Below are 23,508 nucleotides of genomic sequence, written 5' to 3'. Positions count from 1 at the left end.
CAAAAGGAGTAGTGCCAAACGGTGGCAATACTTGGTTCAACCAAATTGATTCACTTTATTTGTAATGAAATCAGGCTATATTTGGTGATCTGTAATTGCGTATCTGCTATAATAAAGGGGGGTGAGTCATTCTTTAGATGGGGGTAGGGTAGATTCCCAAAAGTGTACATCTTAATGAATAAAAACTGCTTACTCTTTCTGAGGCTTCAGATAAATGTTGAAAGACGCAGGGGCGAAGTAGGAATTAATCAAAATATTTATCTATACAGCTAAAATGTTACATTCTCATATCTAATAGCACATAGGTGGAAAAATGCAAGGCAGGTTATCATCAGCCCCATAAGGAAATTTCTTTGGGGTGGCAAATACTGCTAGGAACTTAGTTTTCGGCAATTTTAAATGGTAATATTTTTCTTTTTCTATTTCTATGATCTACTTCAATGTATTTAACGAATGTATGTAATGTATTAACCGATAAGAAAATCCTATTTTAGAGGTTGTAATGGCTTCAGTTATGTAGAAGATCAAAAGTCTCACAGAATTTTCATCCATACGGACAATAATACTCCTTTTTTTTCTAATCAAAATTCTTTAGTAGTAATATGAACAAGGACTTCTCACCAAAAGTACTATTCATCGCCAATTTTTTAAGTATATTCAAATTTTATCCAAAATTTAAATTGCAAATTTAAATGTAGGACGGTACTAATGAACGTACAATTATTAATTTACGTATTTTAAACGCAATTGACCAAGGATTTTAGGGACAGGTACCTCAAATTATATCTGGGTTAGGCCTGGGTAGGATTGGGAAGACAATCAGAAATAAAATAGAAAAAGGGGGTTTTCATCTGAAAGTAAGAAACAGATTTGGAACCTATTTGAACAGAATATCTTTTATATTAAGTGGCTGTTTGCTCCTTAGCTCCTTACTCTTTACTGTGAAATTTAGCTTCTTAAGATTTTTCAAAGCACTAAAAAACTTTCTTTAATGGACAAAGTATTGGAGAAGGGGGCAGTCACCCTTATATAGTGAGTAATTTATGTTTATTTTAAGTTTTAAACTTGCTCCTTACTTTAGTTGAAAAACAATTTTTCTTTGTTTAATTATATTTCATGGAACTGTAAAATCTTATGAATACAATACTTTTGGTAGCGCAGAAAAAATTATCAATATTCCAATGATGTTTATTTGGATTTTGATGGATTAAATAAAAAAACAAGTTTTTTTTTTAACTGAAAGTAAGGAGCGATATTAAAACTTAAAATGAACAGAAATTACTCCGTATATGAAAGGGGCTGTTCCCTCCTAAATGCCCCGCTCTTTACGCTAAAGTTTAACTCTTTCTCTCAACTCTACTTTTTAAAACAGTAAAAAACTTTACCGTAAAGAGCGGGGAATTGAGGGAAGAGACCACCTCCATGGAAAGATGCTCCCATATGAACTCCTTCCCCCTCCAACGCGAAAAAGTTCCCCTGAAAACGTCTGTCTACTTCCAAATAACCATTACTATATGTACACACAGGTCAAAGTGTTTAACTTGCATCCCCTCCCCGGGGACTGTGGGGGATTAAGTCGTCCCCAAAGACATAATTATTGGATTTTTCGAATATGCTGAACAAAATGGCTATCTGAACATTTTGATAAGGTGACTTTCGGAAAAAGAGCGTGGGAGGGGGCCTAGATACCCTCCAATTTTTGGGTAACTAAAAAGGGAGCTCAGTTTTCGTCAAAATGAGCCTTCTTGCGACATTTCTAGGACCACTGGGTCGATACGATCACCCCTGGGAAAAAATAAAAATAAATAAAAAATAAACACGCATCCCTGATCTGCCTTCTGGCAAAAAATACAAAATTCCACACTTTTTCAGATAGGAGCTTGATACTTCTACAGTAGGGTTCTCTACTTCCCCCTTGATACTTCTATAGTAGGTTCTCTACTGAAATTCTCTTCCCCCATGATAAGTTTCTCCATTGAAATATCCTCCCACGTAAGCCCTACCCCCTCAACTCTCCCCACTAAACGAAACAAATCCCCCTGAAAACGTCTGTACACTTCCTAGTAACCATTACTATATGTAAACACAGGTCAAAGTTTGTAACTTGCAGCCCCTCCCACGGGGACTGCGGGGGAGTAAATCGTCCCTAAAGACATAGTTATTAGGTTTTTCGACTATGGTAAATAAAATGGCTATCTCAGAATTTTGATCCGCTGGCTTTTGGGAAAAAATGAGCGTGGGAGGGGGCCTAGGTGCCCTCCAATTTTTAGGTCACTTAAAAAGGGCACTAGAACTTTTAATTTCCGTTAGAATGAGCCCTCTCGCGGCATTCTAGGACTACTCAGTCGATACGATCACCCCTGGGGGAAAAATACAAACAAAGAAACAAATAAACACGTATCCGTGATCTTTCTTCTGGCAAAAACTGCGAAATTCCACATTTTCAAACAGTTCGTGGTAACGAACTGTAGTAAGGAGCGACCCGGCTCAACAGTAACCAAAACTCTAAAAAATGGAATTTTGATACCAATAGCTACATCAAAAAAATTGCATTTTAATGCTGATTTCAAATATATAACTTTCATCGAGATTAGTCTGACTTATCAAAAGTTACGAGCCTGAGAAAATTTGCCTCATTTTAGAAAAAAGGGGAATTCACCCCCCTAAAAGTCATACAATCTTAACTAAAATCACACCATCAGATTCAGCGTATCAGAGAACCTTATTGTAGAAGTTTCAAGCTCCCATCTACAAAAATGTGGAATTTCGAATTTTTTGCCAGAAGACAAATCACGGACGCGTGTTTATTTGTTTTTTTTTAGTTTTTTTTTCCCAGGGGTGATCGTATCGACCCAGTCGTCCTAGAATGTCGCGGGAGTGCTCATTCTAACGGATATTAAAAGTTCTAGTGCCCTTTTTAAGTGACCAAAAAAATTGGAGGGCACCTAGGCCCCCTCCCACGCTCATTTTTCCCAAAAGTCACCGGATCAAAATTCTGAGATACCCATTTTATTCACCATAGTCAAAAAACCTAATAACTATGTCTTTGGGGACGACTTACTACCCCGCAGTCTCCCTGGGAGGGGTTGCAAGTTACAAACTTTGACCTGTGTTTCAAACAGTTCGTGGTAACGAGCTGTAGTAAGGAGCGACCCGGCTCAATAGAAACCAAAACTCTAAAAAATGGAATTTTGATACCAATAGCTACATCAAAAGAATCGCATTTTAATGCTGATTTTAAATAATTAAGTTTCATCAAGTTTAGTTTTACGCACCAAAAGTTACGAGCCTGAGAAAATTTGTGTGATTTTAGAAAATAGGGGGAAACACCCCCTAAAAGTCATAGAATCTTAACGAAAATTACACCATCAGATTCAGCGTATCAGAGAACCCTACTGTAAAAGTTTCAAGCTCCTATCTACAAAAATGTGGAATTTTGTATTTTTTTGGCAGGAGGCAGATAACGGATGCGTGTTTATTTGTTTGTTTTTTTTTCCCAGGGTTGATCGTATCGACCCAGTTGTCCTAGAATGTTGCGAGAGGGCTCATTCTAACGGAAATGAAAAGTTCTAGTGCCCTTTTTAAGTGACCGAAAAAATTGGAGGGCACCTAGGCCCCCTCCCACGCTAATTATTTTCCCAAAGTCAACGGATCAACATTCTGAGATAGCCATTTTATTCAGCATAGTCGAAAAACCTTATAACTATGTCTTTGGGGACGACTTACTCCTCCACAGTCCCCGTTGGAGGGGCTACAAGTTACAAACTTTGACCAGTGCTTACATATAGGAATGGCTATTGGGAAGTGTACAGGTGTTTTCAGGAGGATTTTTTGGTTGGGGGAGGGGTTGAAAAGGGGGGGATATACTGGAGGAACTTTCCATCGAGGAATTTGTCATGGGGGAAGAAAATTTCCATGAAGGGAGCGCAGGATTTACTAGCATTATTTAAAAAAAAACAATGAAAAAATAAACATGAAAAAGGTTTTTTCAGCTGGAAGTAAGGGGCAGCTTTAAAACTTAAAACGAACAGAAATTATTACCCATATGAGGGGCTCACCTCCTCCTAATACCTCGCCCTTTACGCTAAAGTGTTTTTAGTAATGTCAACTATTTATTCTACGGCTTTTGTGATTCAGGGGTCATTCTTAATGAATTGGGCCAAAATTTAAGATTTAGTGTAAAGAGAGAGGTTTTTATTAAGTTTTTTACTGTTTTAATAAAGAAGAGTTGAGAGAAAGAGTCAAACTTTAGCGTAAAGAGCGGGGCGCTGATGAGGAAGCAGCCCCTTTCATATACGAAGTAATTCTGTTCGTTTTAAGTTTTAATGTCGCTCCTTACTTTCAGTTGAAAAAACTTGTTTTTTTTTATTTAAAACATATAGTAATGGTTACTGGGAAATGTACGGACGTTTCAGGGGGATTTTTTTTTGGTTTGGGAGGGAGAGTTGATGCGGGGGAGGGGGGGTTACGCAGGAGGATCTTGCCATTGAAAATATTCTCATGGGGGAAGAGACTTTCAATGAAGGGGGCGCAGGATTTTTTTGCATTATTTAAAAAAACAAGGAAAAACTAAAGTAAAAAATAAAATATGAGATTTTTTTTCTACTGAAAGTGAGGAGCAGCATTAAAACTTAAAATGAGTAGAAATTATTGCGCATATGAGGGGTTTACCTCCTCGTAATACCTCGCTGTTTACGCGAAAGTATTTTTAGTAATTTCAGCTATTTATTCTACGGCCTTCGTGATTCAAGGGTCATTCTTAAGGAATTGGGACAGAATTTAAGCTTTAGTGTAAAGAGAGAGGAATCGACGAGGGGTGAACTCCCTCATATACGCAATAAAAATATACGAACGTAGAAGTTCGTTACGTAAGTTAATTCGTAAATTACGAATATTTTTTTACTAATGAAAATGTTCGTAAAACAATTAAAAGTTCTAGTTGCCTTTTGAAGTAATCAAAAAATTAGAGGGCAGCTGGGCTTCCTCCCTCTCTCCTTTTTTCTCAAAATCTTCCGATTAAAACTATGAGAAAGTCATTTAGCCAAAAAGAAAATTAATATGCAAATTTCGTTTTAATTATTTATGTGCGGAGAGCCAAGATCAAAACATGCATGAATTAAAAAACGTCCAGAAATTAAATAAAAAAAATAAGTTTTTTTAAATGAAAGTAAGGAGCGACATTAAAACTTAAAACCAACAGAAATTACTCCGTATATGAAAGGGGATTTTCTTCCTCAAAGCCCCGCTCTTTACGCTAAAGTTTTTTCCTTTTTTAAAAAGTGGAGCTAAGAGAAAGAGTCAAACTTTAGCGTACAGAGGGAGGCGTTGAGGAAGAAAAGCCCCTTTCATATACGGAGTAATTTCTGTTCGTTTTAAGTTTTAATGTCCCTCCTTACTTTCATTTAAAAAAACATGTTTTTTTATTTAATTGTTGATAGGAGCTTGAAACTTCTACAATAAGGTTCTCTGATACGCTGAATTTGATGGTGTGATTTTCGTTAAGATTGTATGACTTTTAGGGGGTTTCCCCCCTATTTTCTAAAATGAGGCAAATTTTCTCAGGCTCGTAACTTTTGATGGGTATAACCGATCTCAATGACACTTATATATTTAAAATCAGAATTAAAATACGACTCTTTTGATGTAACTATTGGTATCAAAATTCCATTTTTTAGAGTTTCGGTTACTATTGAGCCGGGTCGCTCCTTACTACAGTTCGTTACCACGAACTGTTTGAAAGGCATGGAGGACGTCAGCCTCGCCAAGTCAGGGACGTCATCTTGGTTTCTGCTCATTTTAAGTTTTACTTAATTATTCATTGTAGTTTCTGTTCGTTTTGGGTTTCATTTATTTATTGATGGTAATTTGTGGTAGTTTTACGCTTAGAAAACCATTTGACTTTATTTCTGCCTATTTTTGGTTTAAAAATCTGTAATTAATTTCTATTCGTTTTTTATATACATAATCTTTTTCTTTGGTTAATAAAATAATATGTTCAGTTTTTCCGTGATAATCTTTCAAGTGTTCTTTCAACTTTTATTTCACTTCTAATTTTCAATTTTTCTGTATATGAATCTGGATTTCGGCTTATTATTTATATTCTAGTCAAATTTTTAATTTTTTAGTAATATCCGCCCTTTTGAATATCTGGATATGCTTTTTGAAAATCACATACTATATTTTAACTTAGCTGCAAACCTCAGCTTTCCCTAAGAAATAAAATGTCATACCGTATTCTTTTTCTAATACATTTTATTTATGCTATTTTGATAGCCTGGATGCACTTACATCCTCTTATTTATCTCAATAGTCAAACAGTTCGTGGTAACGAACTGTAGTAAGGAGCGACCCGGCTCAATAGTAATCAAAACTCTAAAAAATGGAATTTTGATACCAATAGCTACATCAAAAGAATTGCATTTTAATGCTGGTTTTAAATATATAAGTTTCATCAAGTTTAGTCTTAACCATCAAAAGTTACGAGCCTGAGAAAATTTGCGTTATTTTAGGAAATAGGGGGAAACATCCCCTAAAAGTCATAGAATCTTAACGAAAATCACACCATCAGATTCAGTGTATCAGAGAATCCTACTGTAGAAGTTTCAAGCTCCTATCTACAAAAATGTGGAATTTTGTATTTTTTGCCAGAAGGCAGATCACGGATGCGTGTTTATTTGTTTGTTTTTTTTTTTTTTTCCCAGGGGTGATCGTATCGACCCAGTTGTCCTAGAATGTTGCGAGATGGCTCATTATAACGGAAATGAAAAGTTCTAGTGCCCTTTTTAAGTGATCAAAAAAATTGGAGGGCATCTAGGCCCCCTCCCACGCTAATTATTTTCCCAAAGTCAACGGATCAAAATTCTGAGATAGCCATTTTATTCAGCGTAGTCGAAAAAACTGATAACTGTGTCTTTGGGGACGACTTACTCCCCCACAGTCCCCGTGGGAGGGGCTACAAGTTACAAACTTTGACCAGTGCTTACATATAGTAATGGTTATTGGGAAGTGTGCAGGCGTTTTCAGTAGGATTTTTTGGTTGGGGGGAGGAGTTGAGAATAGGGGGATAGGCTGGGGGAACTTTCAATCGAGGAATTTCTCATGGTGGAAGAAAATTTCCATGAAGGGAGCGCAGGATTTACTAGTATTGTTTAGAAAAAAAAAACAATGAAAAAAGAAATATGAAAAAGTTTTTTTCAGCTGGAAGTAAAGAGCAGCTTTAAAACTTAAAACGAATAGAAATTATTACCCATATGAGGGGCTCACCTCCTCCTAATACCCCGCTCTTTACGTTAAGGTATTTTTAGTAATTTCAACTATTTATTCTACGGCTTTTGTGATTCATGGGTCATTCTTAATGAATTGGGACAAAATTTAAGCTTTAGTTTAAAGAGCGAGGTACTGACGAGGGGGCGAACCCCCTCATATATGTAATAAAAACATGAGAATATAAAACTTCTTTACGTAAGCTAATTTATAAGTTACGTATATCTTTTACTAAAAAAAAAATTCGTAAAAAATTAAAAGTTCTAGTTGCCTTTATCTTAATTAACCAAAAGATCGGAGGGCAGCTAGGCTTCCTCACCCGCTTTTTTTTCTCAAAATCATTCGATCGAAATTATGAGAAAGCCATTTAGCAAAAAAAAAATAAATATGCAAATTTCGTTTTAATTATTCCTCTGCGGAGAGCCAAAATCAAAACATGCATTGATTGAAAAACGTTCAGAAATTAAATTAAAAAAAACAAGTTTTTTTAACTGAAAGTAAGGACCAAAATTAAAACTTAAAACGAACAGAAATTACTTCGTATATGAAAGGGGCTGCTTCCTCACCAACGCCCCGCTCTTTACGCTAAAGTTTTTTACTGTTTTAAAAAGAAGAGTTGAGAGAAAGAGTCAAACTTTAGCGTAAAGAGCGGGGCGTTGGTGAGGAAGCAGCCCCTTTCATATACGAAGTAATTTCTGTTCGTTTTAAGTTTTAATTTTGCTCCTTACTATCATTTAAAAAAACTTGTTTTTTTTATTTAATAAAATAAGAAGCAGTAAAAGTAGTAGCCCTTTAAGATTCAACTTTATACCCTCAGTCATTCTTGAGATATTTCTCATAAGTCTTATTGCCAAGAAGCATGTACATAATAATTTTTCGTTTAATTTAAAACCGACATAAAAAAAAATTCCTGAAAATTTTTACTTTATAACCTATCTCGGACCCAAGATATTTCACCTGGTTATCTTTGCTACCTGGTCTGCTTTGACAGCCTGGATGCGCTTAAAACATTTTGATTTAGTATAATACTAACAGTATTAGTTACAGAAGTTGTAGTAGGAGGAGTAGCAAAAGTGTTAGTAATATTGATATCCTTTACAAGTTTTAGGTCAATACCCTATGGCGTTGCTTGGATGTTAATAGTACAATACTTTGGTATTGCGTATGGTTTATTTTGATTCCATTTGACATCACTCTTATCATTCTCTGAAAGTTTTATTAATACCCTTAGCAATAGTATTTATAGTAGTCTTAGTAGCAGAAGTATTATTAGGAGCGTTGGGGGTAGAACTAGTGATAGCAGTAGCAGTATTAGTAGTAGTTAGAGTAATGGTATTCACATTGCACCTTTTTTGTGTGATTCAACGTCCCTTCCTCATGCATTGATAATTTCATCATAATACTTTCAGCTGTTTCTCATACACTGCTGATACGTCCTTTTGATAACCTGCATGCACAAGGCACGTGTTAATTTAGCCCAACTTCCACCTCAAAGGTCCCTGAAAGTTCCACAATAATACCATTAGCCGTAGTAATAGTAGTATTAATAGCAGCAGTAGTAGTACTACTCCTTTTTGTAATAGTAGTAGTATTCACAGAGTAGATTGTTATTAATTCAATATACCTTAGACTATTCTCTCAAAATGTCAGCCAAATACTCTCAGTCGTCCTTGAAATATTGCTGGTGCGCCCTTTTCACAGCCTTTATCCGCATATACAACTAGTACGCCCTTTTAATAATCTGACTCAACATAGCGTGTTTTGACTCAGTTAAAGTAGCACCGTAATATTCTCTGAAAGTTTCACTGTGATTAGCTTCAGAAGTACTACTAGTAGTGGTAGTAGTAGCCGTAGTTGCTGTAGCAGTAGTTGTAGTAACAGTTGTAAGAGCAGTACTAAAAGTTGCATTAGTAGTAGTATGTTTTTAATGCATTTTGATTAGTTGAACATCCCCCTTAACATTCCCTAAACACACTGACAGTTTCAAATTAATACCCTAAACAATTTTGGGGTTTTTTCATAAATTCTTTTGGCAAGTTGCATGCGCATAGTATGTTCTGATTTCGTTCAAAATACTCATAACATGCCCAGAAATTTTAACCTTAATACCCCTAGCTTTACCAATAGTACTAGAAGAGTAACAAAAGTAACAGTAGTAGCATTATTATTAGTTGTAGCACTTGTAGTGGTAGTAGTAGAAGTAGCAGTAGTAGTATTACGATATTGTAGTTTGGTAGTATTAGCAAAAATTAGTAGTAGTAGTAGTAATAGCGTTAACACCGGTGGCAGTGGTTGCATGCACATATTGCCCTTGGTCAGTTTAATATCTCCCACACTAAGCCCTGTAAGCCGTTCCTTAGGTATTACTGATATGCCCTTTTGACAACCTGAATGCACACTGTATGTTTTGACTTGGGTCAATTTCCGCTCAATATCCCATGAAATTTGCACCTTCATATTCTTAGCCTAGTGATACTAGTATTCACAATAGTAGCAGTAGTAGTAGTAGTAGTGCTAGTAGCAATAGAAATGTGCACAAGGTGCTTTTTGGTCAGTTAATCATCCCTCTCAAAGTGCCTTGGAAGTTACAGCTTCATACCCTAAGACGTTCCTAAGATATTGCTGGATTGCCTGTGCACACTCTGTATGTACATAGTGTTTTAGTTTAGTTCAACCCACCTTCAAACTTTCCTGGAATTTTTATCGAAATAACCTTAGCCTTTGCAGTAGCTGAAATAGAAGTAAAAGCTGTAGTAGTTGCAAGTAGTAGTAGAAGTGGTAGTAGCAGTAGTAGCGTGCAAATATTGCCCTTATGTCAATTGATCATCCCCCTCATCATTCCCTGAAAGTTCAAACTTAATATTATAAGTTATTCATACTATAAGCCCTTTTAACAACGGAAATAACATCGTGTATTTTAATTTAATTCAACGGTCCCTTCAACGTTCCCTGAAAGATTCGCTTTTTTTAGACACAAAAGGTCAAATCATGCCCCCATTTCTCAATTATGAACAATGAGAAAACTGTATAGCCTATAGCTCCAGTTCCAAGGGATATGGGGGGGGGTCATCCTCAGAGATATGGTTATTTGACCTTTCTACTATGCCGATTTAGGTGGCTATTTAAAAATTGTTTTAATTAAATAATTAACCTAAATAATAATCTAATAATTAATTTTAATTTGTTCCTTTTTAATTGAAAGTATTTATTGGGGTTTCTACAAAGATTTTTTTCTGTGTCCACCTATGCAAACACTTGTTCGACATTTCTTTGGGGTTTTTGCTTCTAGAAATTATATCGAGCTTTTATAGAGTTGGCTATATTTTTTTTTGTAACGAATTGCAATAGTAGTTCATTCCAGAATTTCCATCGTATTAACTGCTTTGCATGAGACGAAAATTGCTTGCATAAAAACCGGACTTTAACTTTTGTAAATTACGACCGTCTCGTATCAAGAATCCTTGTTGTCGACAACTATGTTTTGCTCTATTCCAATCCCTCCGAGCAGCTGCTCCATCGAGCTATGGGCGTCTTTTTGCAACAAGCAAAAAAGACGGAAATTTTCATTTTACACCAACATAAAAACCCATTGAGTATATGCCACTCAAATTGTCGAATTTGAACTACAAGCTACGCATACATAATGAATGCCACTTTTAAAACTTGAAGAAAAATTCTTATTTCGTTTTTGCACGTAAATTGTTATGTATTCTGGTCACCCAGGTGATCTGACGCTCAGTACTTTTTGCAACCCTCTTAAAGAAAGGGTTAGGGTAGTAAGAACAAAGAAATTGTAACGGAAGAAATGGCGAGGAGCCTTTTCTTCATCTCCATTTTTTGAGAATTTTGTTTTCTAAAAAAGGGGGAGAAATGAAAAAATGGGTAGACGGTTGCCTAGCGTGTGCGAGAATATTTCGTTGAATGTTTTGCATGCATGAGGAATTTTGTAATCAGTTCCAACGGTTTTTGAAAGACAAAAAGGGCAAAAACTTTGACAGTGTAACTGTAATAAAAATTTAAGGACAATCTCTTGGGAAAAAAAAGTGATGCAGAAAAGATGATGGATTGGGTTTTTAACCTTAAACTGAAACAACTATGGAATTTTTTCATATACATTGAGGTTTTGAGGGCTAATCTTAAAATTATTAAATAAAAAAAATATTTTTTTTTAACTGAAAGAAAAGAAACTCAAAACGAACACAAAATATCGCGTATCCTCCTTTCATGAAAAGTTCTCTCCTCAATGGGAACTTCTCCGTGGAAAATTCATTTCACATAAATACCCTCTCCCTGTAAAATTCCCTACAGGCAATTTCATCCTCGCTGGAAAAATTATACGTAAACAATGGGTAAATTTTGTAGCTTACAGCTCTTCCCCAGTTGTTTTTTTTTTGGGGGGGGGTCATATTATCCCCAAAGGTATAGTAGAGAACCTTTCAACTATTCTGAATAAAATGGCTATGTAAAAATTTTTAATCAGACCACTTCGGAAAAAAGAGATCGAGAGCGGGACTAACTGCCCTCCAATCTTTTTGGTGACTTAAAAAGAAACTAGAATTTTCGATTTCCGACCAAATGGGCCCTCTCCAGATTTTCTAGGATCATTGGTTTGATAAGATTGCCCTTGTGAAAAACAAACTAAAAAAACTACAAATAAACACACATCTGTAATCTTTCTTTTGGCAAATTGAGCTCTTGTTTTCAGACTGTGTTTCTTTAAGTTTCGATTAGTATTGAGCCGCGTCGCTCCTTACTTACAGACCACAAACACCAAAAACAAGAAGAACAATAGGGAATTTCTCAAGACATTGGGAAACAAATTAGAATGAATATTTCGACCCTATGTCCAAGGGCCGTCCTCACCAATACAAATAAGAAAAAACAACTTACAAGAGGATAAAATCAATAAAACTAAAATTTACAGTTTTTCAAAACAGTCCGAGCATACTTATCTCAGCGAAGTCAAACCACGACTGATAAATAAATTGTTATGAAACAAGGCGATTCATTGAAATGAAAGAAAATGATTTAAAAACACGTTTTTAATGCCAGCCTAGCTTTTTTCGCTGCTGATCTCATAGGCCTATTTGTAACAAGTTCTGTGTTAATACCTATTGTTTTTTTTTTAATATTTCGTATTATAAATTACACAGAACCTGTGTAATTTATATTAAAAAATTTATAACAATAGATACTAACACAGAACCTGTCACAAATAGACCAATGAGATCAGCAGCGAAAAAAGCTAGGCTTGCATTAAAAACGTGTTTTTAAATCGTTCTCTTTCATTTCAGTGGATTGCCTTGTTTCATCACAATTTATTTATCAGTCCTGGTTGAACTTAGCTGAGGTAAGGATGCTGGGACTGTTTTGAAAAACTGTTCATTAAGTTTTATTGATGTTATCCTCTTGTAAGTTGTTTTTTTCTTATTTTTATTGCTGAGGACGGCCCTTGGACATAAGGCCAAAATATTCACTCTAATTTGTTTCCCACTGTCTTGAGAAATTCCCTATTGTTCTTCTTGTTTTTGGTGTTTGTGATGGAAAAGCAGTGTGGTCTTCGTCGTTATTTACTTACAGACCGTTGCCATGAACTGTTTGAACAAAGTACGCTAAGATTGATAAAATGTAAAATTAAGCACCTATATGGATCGGTTAAAATTTAGGAAAAACTGGGAATTTGAATTTGATAAAAGACTCCCTTGTGCAGTTTTTTATTTTTTTAGTGCTATAGGACAGGAAATCCCTAAAAAACAATGTGTAGAAAATCAGGAAAAGAATAAACTAAGAGCATATGTAATCAAACAGCTTAAAAACGTGAACCTTTGTGCTGAGGGTGTAGTTTTTTAAATCGAATTTTACAGAATAAGAGCGTTCTTAAATCTAAGCTAATTAGATTTACTTATTAATTTTTACGTTTCAAGATGACAACACCGTCGAAAATGTAGTATACACCTTAAAAATTCAAAATTTTGAAATAGCCAACATTTCGATCAGCGGGCATTGAAGGTATGAATAAAACTAACAAGTGCGTTGCAGCAAAATTTAAGTTTTTTGCTGGCAGAATAGCAACGAAAATAGGCACTAACATCATAAGAAAAACTGGAAAAGAAGTGGGTCATTAAAACGTTTCTTTCGTGTCATTAAAAATAAACCAAAAGGCATCTATAACGCCGCTTGAATCGTCGAATTTTTCAATTTTTAATTATTTTGAAAAATGAACACAAAATTCAGCACAAAGAGAGGGAGACGTCTAGCGCAAAAACTTCTGGAGATAATTAGGCTTTTCGACAGGAGACTGGGCTATACCCCCTGCAACGTGCTTTTGAAATCACTAGAAGTTCTTTGGTGTTTAATACTCTTTATAAAAGAAAAGAAAAATGTTCCCTTTGCAAGTGCGAACACAGAGGCTGTGGGGACTTAAAAATTAAAAAGCGAACCCAAGAGTGACAATACGTAAGCTTCCCGAATGACTAATTCAGTCCTTAAAAATGACTAAGACCCAACTGTAAATCCAAAAATAGTTTTTGAGCCTTTCATTTACAAGTGAGGTGCTGATACTACAGTATGACCATTCAAACCAAATACATTAAAATAATATTTCATTAATAGTAGACATAACAGTTCGTTTTGAAATAAGGGTAGCGTAAGAATTTTAATTCTGTAACACTGGACGGTCGTAAGTGGGCTACTTAGGTTTGCATATCCTCAATCGTTTTTCTAACATCATCAGTGATGGAGGCAGTTCATTTTCTTTTGGCATTTTTTGGCTATAAATATTCATACATATATATATATATATATATATATATATATATATATATATATATATATATATATATATATATATATATATATATATATATATATATATATATATATATATATATATATATATATATATATATATATATATATATATATATATATATATATATATATATATATATATATATATATATATATATATATATATATATATATATATATATATATATATATATATATATATATATATATATATATGTATGCTCTTTCGTTCTTTTTTTTTTAACTACCGACAACCACCTTCTAAACTAGGAATGAACATTGGCCATTCACCCAAGGGATTTTTTAAGCTGTTTCGCAACCAAAACAGCGTAATAAATATATATATACATACAAATACATACATATATATATATATATATATATATATATATATATATATATATATATATATATATAAATATATATATATATATATATAATATATATATATATATATATATATATATATATATATATATATATATATATATATATATATATATATATATATATATATATATATATATATATATATATATATATATATATATATATATATATATATATATATATATATATATGTTACCTTGAAAGTCGAAATTCACTGGTGAATATCCGAAATACATTTTTTTCTACTTGGATTCAGTCAGCATTGCCAGTCAACTTTTTATACGATTAGATCTTTTCTCTTTCGTTCTTTTTTAACTACCGACAACCACCTTCAAAACTAGGAATGAACTTTAGCCGTTCACCCAAGGGATTTCTTATGCTATTTCGCAACCAAGGTTTCTGATATTATAATCCCAGAATTTTTAATCCTGGATAAGGGCCTGATTTAGCGGTTCACTCTCTATAAGTTCTATTTTTTTATTTAGGTTTAAATATAATTTTTTTGTATTTTTCTTGACAAAAAAGATTTAATATCGTTTCAAAGATAAAACGACACAATGAAAATAAACTCCCTAGAGGTGTCAAGGCTAATTTCCACCCAAACAAAATCGTTATTGTTTTTCTTTGCAAATTAACTTTTTTGTGCATCACGTCACTCAAACTAAAATGTGTCGTCTCACCTGCTTGCGCATTTCCATGACGTTTCCTACTTTTTTTGTCTTCCTGAAAAACCACAAAAATAATAGCCATGCAGACGGGCGAGACGGAACAAAAAACTTGATTGAAAATTCACATTCATTATAAGAAAATACTGAAAATTTTGTGAGAAATGTAAGCTAAATATAATATAGGTGGGTTGAAGCCAGTAGTTTTGTTTTCGCAAGTTGGAATTTTGAGAAAAATAGACTTAGAAAAACACACAAAAATGTAATGATAGTCAAAAATATTTTTTTCATCAGAAAATCAGTACAATTTTAAAAGAAGAAAAGGCAACAAAAAGAAGGGGCTACTTTGATGGAGGTCATACTAATAAGTCAGCATACCTTGGAACTCGAAAGCAAACATAGATCAATTAAAAAAAAAGTGATATCGGGTTATAAGGATCCTAATTATTCCTGTGCATGCTTGGCGACTTACAAGGGGGGCTATTGGTGAAATGCTGTGGAGTTTTTGCCTCTATTTTCTGACAGAATTAATAAATTAATAAAAGAAAACCATTCTGAAGAAACCCTTTGTTTGCCAAAAGGTTCGCGCGAACAAATTGTAAGTAACTCTTCTTACTGGTAATTAAATAAAAAAACAAGTTTTTTAAATGAAAGTAAGGAGCGACATTGAAACTTAAAACGAACAGAAATTCCTCCGTATATGAAGGGGCTTTTCCTTCTCAACGCCCCGCTCTTTACGCTAAAGTTTGACTCTTTCTCTTAACTCTACATTTTAAAACAGTAAAAAACTTTAGCGTAAAGAGCGGGGCGTTGAGAAGGAAAAGCCCCTTTCATATACGGAGTAATTTCTGTTCGTTTTAAGTTTCAATGTCGCTCCTTACTTTCATTTAAAAAACTTGTTTTTTTTATTTAATTTCTGAACGTTTTTAATCAATGCATGTTTTGATTTTGGCTCGCCGCAGAGGAATAATTAAAACGAAATTTGTATATTTATTTTTTTTGGCTAAATGGCTTTCTCATAATTTTGATCGAATGATTTTGAGAAAGGAAGAGCGGGGGAGGAAGCCTAGTTGCCCTCCGATTTTCGGTTAATTAAAAAGGCAACTAGAACTTTTAATTTTTAACGAATCTTTTTATAAGTAAAAGATATATGTAACTTAAAAATTAGCTTACGTAACGAATTTTTGTATTCTCATGTTTTTATTACATATATGAGGGGGTTCGCCCCCTCGTCAGGACCTCACTCTTTACACTAAAGCTTAAATTTTGTCCCAATTCATTAAGAATGACCCCTGAATCACAAAAGCCGCAGAATAAATTGTTCAAATTACTAAAAATACTTTAGCGTAAAGAGCGAGGTATTAGGAGGAGGTGAGCCCCTCATGTGGGTAATAATTTCTGTTCGTTTTAAGTTTTAATGCTGATGCTTACTTCCACATTTTCATATTTATTTTGTCATTGTTTTTTTTAAGTAATGCTGGTAAATCCCGCGCTCCCTTCATGGAAATTTTCTTCCCCCATGACAAATTCCTCGATGGAAAGTTCCCCCAGCATATCACCCTCTTCTCAACCCCTGCCTCCAGCCAAAAAATCCTCCTGAAAACGCCTGTATAATTCCCAATAACCATTACTATATGTAAGCACTGGTCAAAGTTTTGAACTTGTAACCCCTCCCACAGGGTCTGTGGGGGAGTAAATCGTCCCCAAAGACATAAGGTTTTTCGACTACGCTGAATAAAATGGCTATCTCAGAATTTTGATTCGTTGACTTTGGGAAAATAATTAGCGTGGAAGGGGGCCTAGGTGCCCTCCAATTTTTTGGTCACTTAAAAAGGTCACTAGAACTTTTCATTTCCGTTAGAATGAGCCCTCTCGCTGCATTCTAGGACAACTGGGTCGATACGATCACCCCTGGAGAAAAAAAACAAAAAAAAACAAAGAAACGCGCATCCGTGATCTGCGTTCTGGCAAAAAATACAAAATTCCACATTTTTGTAGATAGGAGCTTGAAACTTCTAGAGTAGGGGTTCTCTGATACGCTGAATTTAATGGTGTGATTTTCGTTAAGATTCTATGACTTTTAGGGGAATGTTTACCCCTATTTTCTAAAATAACGCAAATTTTCTCAGGCTCGTAACTTTTGATGGGTATATATATATATATATATATATATATAACTTGTGACTTATATATTTATAACTTATATAAAAATATATAACTTATATATTTAAAATCAGCATTAAAATGCGATTCTTTTGATGTAGCTATTGGTACCAAAATTCCATTTTTTAGAGTTTTGGTTACTATTGAGCCGGGTCGCTCCTTACTACAGTTCGTTACCACGAACTGTTTGATTCTAAAAACAAAAGTAGTTTTTCAACAGTATACACATCAAAAGACATGGCTTTTAATGGTGTTTCTAAATAATTAATATTGATTAAAATTATACTAAACATTCATTAAAGTTAAAAATCAACATATTAGACTATTGCAGGTTTCAAGCACCTAATCACAAAAAGGTTTCTTTTTTTTCTAAAAGGATTATCGCGGATGCGTGTTATCCGTCTTTTTTTCTTTGCTATGTTTTTGTTGTTTGTTTTCCAAGGGTAATCGTAACGAGCCAGTTGTCCTAGAATATCGGGAGCGGGCTAATTTGAACGTAAGTTGAAAGTTCTAATGGTCTTTTAATCAGTATAAAAAAATTTTTCCCCACTTAATTCCCATCCTCCAAAACTTGGCAACGGAAGATAACACTTTTACACCATATAGGGGGCTAGAAAGCTATTGAATAAAATCCTGAGATAGCAAATCGGTTTCAAATTATTGATGAATTATGTATTGAGCTTCTCAGTTTCAGAAGGACAATTCTCCTTCTGATACTGAGGTTCATCCCTAAAGGTGTACATTGTCCATGTAAAGTCAGCGATTAACTCAAAGATTTATTTGGGAACAAGTTAAGTCATTAGAGGCTCGATTGAATCATGTGCAAAGGTGTATAATTCACATCAGTTGTTATGGCGCAGAGCTGGGGGATTTATTTAAAGTTGGGGTGCATATAAAGTGTCAAAAAGTGTAGATTTGTGCTCAAATGTTTAACATTCGAAGAACCTTTAGACGAGCATAGAACAAATATCAGGGACGGGGGGGGTACAAATCAATATCTACTCTTCCTTTATTTTTTGAACTAAAACTGTAATATGAGTACTGCGGAAGATATTACCTATTTTCCGTGTTATTTCCAAGTTCATCAAAAAAGATTATACTACCACTCAGACACTAACCGACACAAAAGACGGAGATTTGGAGGAAGAAGGATAGTTGCTACTATAAGCTCTGTTAATACCGAAATTCAACTTGGAATATTTATTGTTTTCTTATTTATGCACATTTTTCAATGTCTTCTTGTTTTCTTTGGGGACATGGTTCTTTTGCTTCCCCCTGACGGTGTCAATTGGGGATGAAAGTAAAAAAAAGTTTGTTTTAGCTGAAAGTAAGGAGCAACATTAAAACTCAGAAAGAATAAAAGTTATTCGGTATATGAAGGGCTCGCTCCGTCTTCAATGCCTTGCTCTTTACGCTAAAGCTGTTGATACTTTGAAAAAAGCTTCCTATTCTAATTAAATTCCCCCCCCCCCCTGTGCTTCAGTGTTCATTCTTAAAAAATAAGGACAAACAATCAAACTTTAGCGTAAAGAGCAAAATATTTGAGAGAGTACAACCCTCCATATGTGGAATAATTTCTGTTAGTTTCAAGTTTTAATGTTTTTCTTTACTTTCAGTTAAAAGAAACTTTTTTTTAATTAAATTTCTGATCGTTATCCAAATAATGCAGTTAAATCTGGCTCACCCTTACTGAAATTAATCCCCCGCCTCTTCCTCATCTGAAAATCCTCTATGGAAAATCTATTAAAAGCAAAGTGAACCCCCTCCCCGTCAAATTATCTCCAGACAGTTCCATCCTCGCTGAAAGTCCCCCTCCCTGTAAAAGTTCTTGCGGACGATTCACCCTGAAAAAGTCTCCATTGTATACTTTCATTTGAAAAGGATTTGAACCTTTAATCGGTTTCTCGATCACTCCGGAATTGCTCCATTCCATAGAAATTTTTTTCCCGGAAATCAAATACGAGGAAAATAGCTCCCGGATATCTCTCCCAGAACATCTACGCCTTCGAAATTGAGTTGGCAAAAGAATATAAGGTAATTAAAAAGAATTTCGTATAGGAACTCTTTCAAATACCCCCGGTGTAAAATTTCCTCTGGAAGGCTCACTCCCCTCCCCCGAAAATTCCCCCCCCCCTCCAAGAAAGATTCTGCCTATGAAAATTCACCCAAGCACAAAATACTCCCTCTGAAAAATGTCTATATACTCCCAATAACAAATACTACACGTAAAAAATGGACAAATTTCATAACTTATAGGCATCTCCCCAAGGTCTTTGAGGGTCACTTTACCCCTAAAATATAATTATTTTATCTTTCAACTATAGTGAACAAAATGGCTATATCAAAACTTTGCTTTGAGAAACAAATGGGCATGGGAGGGGGCCAGTTACCCTCCGGTCTTTTGTGTCACTTAGAAAGAGCACTAGAACGTTTAATTTATGTTTGAAATCACCCTCTTCCAATCCTCTTGGACCATTATTTCAATACGATCACTCCAAGGAAAAAAACAACAAATAAACGTGGCTCCGTGATCTGTCTCCTGGCAAAAATAGCAAAATTCCCTATATATATACATACATATATATATATATATATATATATATATATATATATATATATATATATTTATATATATAGGAGCTTGAGACTTGAACAGTAGGGTTCTCTAGTACGTTGAATCGGATGGTGTGATTTTTATTACGATTTCGTGAATTTTAGTGGGTGTTTTCCCTCTATATCAAAATCAGGCAAGTTTTCTCAAGTTCGTAACTTTTTATTGCTAGCACTAAACTTGATGGATCTTATACATTTCGAAAAAGAATAATAAGCTTATTCTTTTATAAAAATATATAAGAATGGGAAACATCCATTTTCATGGTTATCTTATCGTCCTATCACTGTTTCTTGTACCTTAAGCGAAGTCCTTGAGTATTTACTTTTCCCTTCTATAGCAGATAATATAAATTTTGGAGTTAACCAGTTTAGTTTTCAGCGTGGTCTGGGATGTCAGCATGCCCATAAAGTTCTTTCTACTCTGCTTTCTGATGCTTCCGGGAAGGGCTATCATCTTCATTTTTGTTCTTTAGATCTATCTAAGGCATCTGATTCTGTAGTTCACTCTCAAGCCCTGTTTTCTTTGCTTAAATGTGGAGTGAATGTTTCTATTGTTTCTTTATTAAAATATTCGCATGGTCATTCTTCCTTCATATTAAATCTTCTCCTTCTGATCCTTCTACGTTAAAGATCTCCGTAAGAGAAGGTGTGAGACAAGGTGGAGTTTTATCTCCATCCATATTCAAAATTTGTATTGCTGATATTTTAAATAGTCTTCCAACAACTTACCTTTTAGGTAGTCCAAATGTCTCATATCTTGCTTAGGCAGACGATATTCTTCTCATTAGTAGAACTAAATCTGGGCTTTCGGCTTCTGTTGGTTCTATCTCTACTGCTTTCTCGAATGTAGGTCTAACCCTTAACCCTGATAAATGTGAATTCCTTCATTTTGGTCCTTCTCTTAACCAATCTTCTAGACTTGGTTGTTCTGAATTTAGCATTCCGTGCGTGACTTCTTTATGGTGGTTGGGCATTACTCTTACTAACAATTTAGTCTCTTTTCGTAATAAAATTGTTTCTGATGCTAAGGTTAAACTTCAAGTGGGTTATTCTAAAATTGTTACGAACAGGGGGAAATACAACCGCAAAGCCCTTTCACAAATTTATTCTTGCTTTTGTGATCTCTCGGTTTTATATCTTTCTGGATTGTATCCTGTTTTACACAGAAAAGATTTAAAGGCTCTCAAGTCATCTTATTTTCATTTCCTCCGATTTTTGTTGTATCTTCCTCCCTGGTACAAGAACAGTGATATGGTAACAGATTTCGGGGTTCCAGATTTATTAAATAAACTTAAAGTGCTACACCAGAAACTATCCGACTCGATACATTTTACTATTAACCCTTTTCATGGTCTTCTAAAGTGATTTCTATAGTAATTTAATGTGTTATCAGAAGTTGTTTTTTTGGTGTGTGTGTTTGTTTTATACTCCGCTGTTTCAAGTGGGTCACAAATAAATTATTATTTTTTTAGTGTATCTATTAACATCAAAATTCCGTTTTTTAAATTTTTGGTTACTATTGAGTCGAATCGCTCCTTATTTACAGTTTTGTTACCACCAAACCCTTGATATCCATGAAAAATATTCATGTTCGAAGAAGTCATCTTGAAAAATGTGGAAATACTGATGCTACAAACAATTTTATTTAATTTAAATCCCCTTTAATTATTATCTAAGAAGAATACTTTCAGGGATTATTATTATTGAAATTTTGTTATTGTTATTATACTATTAACCTCGAATGTACGAGCCGGAGGTTGAAGGAGGCAGTGGTAGCCTCCCTCACATTTAATAAAGCTTAGGATTTAATAGTTGGTTGTAACAAACTTTAAGTAAAGAGTGATCCTTGTCAATAGAAACCAAAACGCTAAAAACACGTAGTTTGATTACAATTTATGCAACTAAATTTATTTTTTATTTATGCTGATTCTCGATGTGCAAATGTTTTAATTTTAGAAATGTTCATCGTTGCTAAATGCGCATGAATATTTGCATAATTTTAGAAATAAGAGTTAAGCTCTCCCGAAAGGCATTTGACCATTGTGAAAATAAAGCAACGATATCACCGTAAGAAGTGCGAGATTTTAGCATTTAGGCCTGTTTAGGGCCAAAATGTCTTCGAGCAAGACACGTGAGAACTATTGAAAGAGTTGTAATATGGCCTCCAAGTCTCTGATGTCGTATTGGCATACAGTATACTATTGTTTTTTTTTTTGTTTTTTTTCAACGCTAATGCAGTCCATGAATATGAACCTTTTATTATCAATCGTTTGTACACAGGAACTAACTGATGTAGAGTATTTTATAGATGTATATTATATATTGAATTTTTTGTCAATAGATCCCTTTATGAGGTTGAGGGAGCCTAAGGGTACCTGGCCTATTGGGAGTTTCCAAAAACTGGATGACGCTGGAATCCTCATTGCCTTGAAATTATGGAGCCTGAAACTCTCGAGCAAAATCTCTGGAAAGAAATATGTCGTCGTCTTCTGGGGCCACGATAAGCCTGGATGCGGCTTGAACATGCGACAAGTGCAAGCACAAATAAGTACATAAACCTGAAAAGGTGTTAAAGGCCTATGTTTTCCAATTTTTCAGGAGAGATGCTTCAGAAATTTTTTATAAATGTTAAGGTGATTTTCTCATGGCGTTCTTCTGCAAAAACCAAACTTAAATGCAAGTGGGAGTGAGCTTTGGGGGAGGGGTGGTAGCCTTTCTCTCATTTAGGGTAATCCTGTACATGCTATCAAAGTAAACATAAACTAAATTTCAAGGATTTTTCAAATGAAAGTAAAGAGTGACAATAAAACTTAAAACAAACATAAATTATTCCGTGTACTAGGGGGGACCGTATCATCCCTTGTATAAGAATTTCGTCCACAATCCTTTAAGAACGATTGCTCAAGCACAAGGGCAATTAAAATGAGATGAAAATCATTTCTTTCAAGTCTTCAAGAATTGAATAGCTCATCTATGTGCATTTGCTTTTGAACAATAATAATGACCCATGAGAATAACAAAAGCAATAAAATATTCAGCTCAAATGTTTCAAAACCATTGGGTAAATAAACGCTCGCCCATTGCCATTAACTATTTTTGTTGCATTCATAAATGCTTTCAGCGTATAAGTAGAAAGCTCTAAAGTAAAGAGTGGGGTGTCAAGGAGGAGACAGGCTCCAACATTTTCTACTTGTTTTAATTTTTAATGTCACCTTTTGATCTTTCATTCGAAAAATTCGCTTTTTGTTATTATTTTTCTCAATGCTTAGGGTTGTCAATATATAGATGATTTCAAGGCATAGAAACAGAGATAAATTCAAAAATAAAATCAATATAGATTTTTGGCTAATATTATCAAAGTAACTGAAAGAAAATTCCTCATCCCACTATTCCTGGTAATAAAAAACTGTAAATCAAGAAAGTAAAATTTATCTTATTCCTGAAAAGGAAAATGATTAAGTTTTGAAATGACATTTTTTTTTATGTATATAAGAAACTTACAAATCCATATAGAATAAACCCTATTGCCCACCCTTTTTTTAATGTCACCCAAGGGGTTGGACTCAAAAGCGCGCTTGAGTCCATTTTTTTGTGAAGATATCAG

General features: G+C 34.4%; 1 protein-coding gene across 1 annotated transcript in view; it reads right to left on the bottom strand.

The window, feature by feature from the left end:
• Positions 1 to 23,508, bottom strand: part of LOC136031468 (major facilitator superfamily domain-containing protein 6-like) — a 151,264-nt gene that overhangs the window by 106,211 nt on the left and 21,545 nt on the right. The gene's annotated exons all lie outside the window — the stretch shown is intronic.

This window comes from Artemia franciscana, chromosome 9 (genome assembly GCF_032884065.1).
Source record: "Artemia franciscana chromosome 9, ASM3288406v1, whole genome shotgun sequence".
In the NCBI taxonomy this organism is placed as follows: Eukaryota; Metazoa; Arthropoda; class Branchiopoda; order Anostraca; family Artemiidae; genus Artemia; species Artemia franciscana.
This window is presented reverse-complemented; position numbering and strand designations above follow the sequence as displayed.